At 41.5% G+C, this 5,000-nt stretch overlaps 1 protein-coding gene across 3 annotated transcripts in view; it reads right to left on the bottom strand.

Moving 5' to 3' along the window:
• LOC113819525 (somatostatin receptor type 5) overlaps positions 1 to 5,000 on the bottom strand; it is a 257,295-nt gene that overhangs the window by 154,117 nt on the left and 98,178 nt on the right. Inside the window, exon 3 of one of the 3 annotated variants that reach the window (XM_070117929.1) lies at positions 4,748 to 4,778. The exons of the other annotated variants lie outside the window; for them this stretch is intronic. The gene's annotated coding sequence lies outside the window, so the exon portion shown is untranslated. The remainder of the gene's footprint in view (positions 1 to 4,747; positions 4,779 to 5,000) is intronic. 3 annotated transcript variants of the gene reach the window in all.

The raw sequence follows: 5,000 nt of genomic DNA, 5'->3' as shown, positions 1-5,000 counted from the left end.
GGAGAGGGAAGGAGGGAAGGAGGGAGAGGGAAGGAGGGAGGGAGGGAGGGAGAGAGGGAAGGAGGGAGGGAGGGAGGAAGAGGAAGGGAGGGGAGGGAGGGAGAGGAAGGGTGGGAGGGAAGGGGAGAGGGAGGGAGCGAGGGAGAGATGGGGTGGGGAAGAGAGAGAGAGGGAAAGAGAAGGAAGGAGAGGGGATGGAGGGTGGGAAGGAGGGAAAGGGAGAGAGAGAGAGAGAAGGGGTGGGGAAGAAAGAAGGAGGGAAAGAGAGGGAGTGAGGGAAGAAAGAGAGGGTGGGGAGGAAGCTGGAGGGAGCGAGGAAGAGGTGGAAAGAGAAGCAGTGATGAAGAAGGAAGTGATACAGAAATACATGGCTCTTCTTGACGGGAAAGACAACATGACTCTGACGTGTCTAGTGTGGCAAGAAGAGATGAATAAACATGTAAAGTAATGGACGTGCGTAACACACAGATGTATGTGAATAGATGCATGCGATGAAATAGGATTATATGTTATGCAGAATATAATAACAGATGCATGAAATAACTTTATCATACGTATTTCATTGATATGATAGACTACAGATAAAGCTGTGTGTGTGTGTGTGTGTGTGTGTGTGTGTGTGTGTGTGTGTGTGTGTGTGTGTGTGTGTGTGTGTGTGTGTGTGTGTGTGTGTGTCTATATATATATATATATATATATATATATATATATATATATATATATATATATATATATATATATATATATATATATATATATATGTATATATATACACACACATATATATGTGTGTGTGTGTGTGTGCATTCATATTAATTTTTACCCAGTCATTTCATACGGAATGATAGTAATGATAACAACAAAAAAGGCAAAACAATAACATCAACACCAACACCAGAACTACAGGAGCCGCCGCACCCAAAGCCCGTGAACAAACGAGGTCCGAGCCGCCCCTGCCAGGCCATTGCTGTTTATTAAGGGCAATTAAGTGAAAACGAGACAGAGAAGGGAGGAAAAAACACGAGACGAAAAAAAAGGAATAATATAGATCAATAGATAGTTAGATGTATAAAAATATATATGCTGAAAAAGGGAAGAATAAATAATTCGATAGATAGATAGATCAGAAAGAGAGAGAGAGAGAAAGAGAGAGAGAAAGAGAAAGTGAAAGAGAGAGAAAGAGAAAGTGAAAGAGAGAGAGAGAGATAGATAGATAGATAGATAGAGAGAGGGAAAGAGAGAGAAAGAGAGAGAGAAAGTGAAAGAGAAAGTGAAAGAGAGGGAAAGAGAGATAAAAAGAGAAAGAGAGAGAGAGAGAGAGAGAGAGAGAGAGAGAGAGAGAGAGAGAGAGAGAGAGAGAAAAGAGAGAGAGAGAGAGAGAGAGAGAGAGAGAGGAAAGTGAAAAGAGAAAGAGAGAGAAAAGAGAGAGAGAGAGAGAGAGAGAGAGAGGGAGAGAGAGAGAGAGAGAGAGAGAGAGAGAGAGAGAGAGAGAGAGAGAGAGAGAGAGAGGAGACAGACGGCTATCGAAGGGCTCGGCTGAAGGTCTTATCTAAAAGACATATTCCAGTGTCGCGCTGTTGCCATATATCCTGCGAGTCACATGGCAACAGGGCGGCGCTTACAAAACCATTGGCGAGGTTCTATAACCCTGGTATACCGCCGGGTATGATGAGATATAGACCGAGGTTTTACACTGCTCTCTCTCTCGTTATACACGCGGCTCATTCGTTATATCTGGAGCCTCGTGATGGCTGTCGCTGTCTGTGTCTGTCTGTTAGGCTGCCTTCGGTCTGTTGCTGTCTCATCCTTTTGTCTGTATTTCTCTCTTGTCTTGTCTCTTTTGTGTGTTTCTCTCTCTGTCTCTTGTACCTCTCTCTCTCTCTCTCTCTCTCTCTCTCTCTCTCTCTCTCTCTCTCTCTCTCTCTCTCTCTCTCTCTCTCTCTCTCTCTCTCTCTCTCTCTCTCTCCCTCCCTCCCTCCCTTCCTCCCTCCCTCCCCCCCTCTCTCTCTCTCTCTCACTTTCTCTCTCTCTCGCTCTCTCCCTCTTTCTCTTTCCAGAATAACTGATTAGAAAATAATTACAGAATCCGAAATATAATCCTAATGTCAAGCGTGTCTTTCGAGAACAAAGCTCCCATGACATACCAGTATTGAGAAAGAAAATAAGGGATTTTATTTCTCTATAAGGGTAATTGATTGGTACTTAAATGATACCTAAGAAGTTTATTTAATCCGGCGTATATCGCATCCCTGCTATATATCAGAAAGAAAAAAAAATAATTCATGCCTATGAGAAGTATTGTATTCAGTTACATATTTGCGGACAGACAAGTAAACAGACAGGAAAACACTCAGATAATATGAGATGTGACTGGTTCTTTACACATAAAATGTGCCTAGTGCTTCTATAGATAAAATATGCCTGGTGCTTCTTCAGGTAAACAATGCTTGGTGCTTCTACAAAAAAAAAATCCTCTACAGTTAGATATGCCTGGTGCTTCTCCTGACAAAATACGCCTGGTGCTTCTACAAATAAATGTGCTTGATGCATCTACAAACAAAATGATTCTACAGTTAGGTATGCCTGGTGCTTCTCCTGATGAAATATGCCTGGTGCTTCTCCTGATAAAATACGCCTGGTGCCTCTACAGATAAACGTACCTAATGTTTCCACAGATAAATGTCCCTATTGATCCCACAGATAAATGTGCCTGGTCCTTCTACAGATAATATGATCAACTGAGCCAACAGCTGGAGGTGCAAACGACCAGATGGGTACACCAAATTACCAACTCCTCCTCCTACCCTTTATATAAAGTAGATTCGCCAATGTCGTTATCAGAGGGACTACGGGGAGAACTTGGGCTTCGGGAGAGGGTTCAGAGGCGAGAAGAAATTGCCATTTTTTTCGCGAAGCAAAAGCGGCGGCGGAACCGGTAGACGCCCTTCGACTGTTTTGATGAGGTCGGAGCTGGGATGATTTTACGAGGTCGGATGGACTGGGATGATGGGTGGGCGTAATTGGGCATTCGGGTATGTATGTGTACGGTTAGATCTATGGGGAAGGTGCAGGTGGTCTTGTTTGCACACGCGCAAGCAAGCAAACACACACACACACGCATACATACACACACACACACACACACACACACACACACACACACACACACACACACACACACACACACACACACACATATATATATATATATATATATATATATATATATATATATATATATATATGAATACATATATATTTATACACATACACACACAAGCACACATTGTATATACAGATATATAATATATATATATATTAATATATATATATATATATATATATATATATATATATATATATATATATATATATATATATATATATATTCATATCATATATATATATATATATATATATATATTCATATATATATATATATATATATATATATATATATATATATATATATACACATACATATGTTTATATTTACATATGCATATATTCACATATACATACATGTCTCATCTTGTACCCAAGGTTCAGTATCTTATTAATATCTAATATCTTATCGAAATCTATAAAGGGACGTAATTAGAGGTTAACCTGGGCAGCATCCCTCGTGAAGCGGCCTTTTTGTACGTCTAGTTAATTAAGTCTTTCATGTGGAATATTGAGAGAGGGACGGAGAGAGAGAGAGAGAAAGAGAGAGGACGAGACTGGTAAATAGGGAGGGAAAGAGGGAGGGAGATGAGTGGGGGATGGGAGGTGGACGAAGAAAAAGTGGGTGGGGAGAGAGGGAAAGGGAGAGAGGAAAGAAAGAGAGAGAGAGAGGAGAAAGAGAGAGAGGAGAGGGTGAGAGAGAGAGAGAGAGAGAGAGAGAGAGAGAGAGAGAGAGAGAGAGAGAGAGAGAGAGAGAGAGAGAGAGAGAGAGAGAGAGAGAGAGAGAGAGAGGGGGGGGGGGGAGATGAGACGAGGAGAAAGAGAGAGAGAGAGAGAGGGGGGGAGAGGAGAGGGAGAGTGAGAGAGAGGAGAGGTGAGAGAGAGAGAGGGGGCGGGGGAGATGGGACGAGGAAAAGAGAGAAAGAAGAGAGAGCGAGAGAGAGAGAGAGAGAGAGAGAGAGAGAGAGAGAGAGAGAGAGAGAGAGAGAGAGAGAGAGAGAGAGAGAGAGAGAGAGAGAGAGAGAGAGAGAGAGAGAGAGAGAGAGAGAGAGAGAGAGAGAGAGAGAGAGAGACAGACAGACAGACAGACAGACAGACAGACAGACAGACAGACAGACAGAGAGAGGGACAGACAGACAGAGACACAGAGAGCAATATTATCAGCCACAATAAAACATAAATTCTTTAAGAGAAGCCGATTCAACGGAGGCTCGAAATGCAGGCAATCTCTTTGGAAAATCTTCTGAAGCGAAATCGGTAAAATTTTGGTACATGTGCTTGCTTTAGGGGGTTCATTGGGGGGGGGGGGCTGGTATGCCTTGCTTCTAAGTGTGTAGGTGAGCAGTAAATGTGTGCGTATGTGTGTGTGTGTGTGTGTCCGTGCGTGCGTGTGTGTGTGTGTGTGTGTGTGTGTGTGTGTGTGTGTGTGTGTGTGTGTATGTGTGTGTGTGTGTGTGTGTGTGTGTGTGTGTGTGTGTGTGTGTGTGTGTGTGTGTGTGTGTGTGTATGTATGTGTGTGTGAGTCAAATTTAATATTTAATATTTTAATCTACGTCGTAATATTAAATAAAACTAACATTACCTGTATCCGATGGAGAATTCACTGCATGCTCCTGAAATAAAGAAAATTTAATTAATTTCAGACGAAAGTAAAAGAGAAAAAATGAAATGAGATAATGTATTCATACTAACAACTAATAAAAAGTGATAATGATAATAATCAGTTATAATAATCTGTTCAAAATGTAATGAATATGAAATGATATGATAACAATGGCAATAAAAAGGCATCTGTTTCGCCAGCAATATAAGAACAATAAAAAGCATTATTCTAA

The sequence above is a fragment of the Penaeus vannamei genome, chromosome 41 (genome assembly GCF_042767895.1).
Source record: "Penaeus vannamei isolate JL-2024 chromosome 41, ASM4276789v1, whole genome shotgun sequence".
NCBI lineage: Eukaryota > Metazoa > Arthropoda > Malacostraca > Decapoda > Penaeidae > Penaeus > Penaeus vannamei.
Note: the sequence above shows the minus strand (reverse complement) of the source record. Positions and strands in the feature narration are given on the sequence as shown.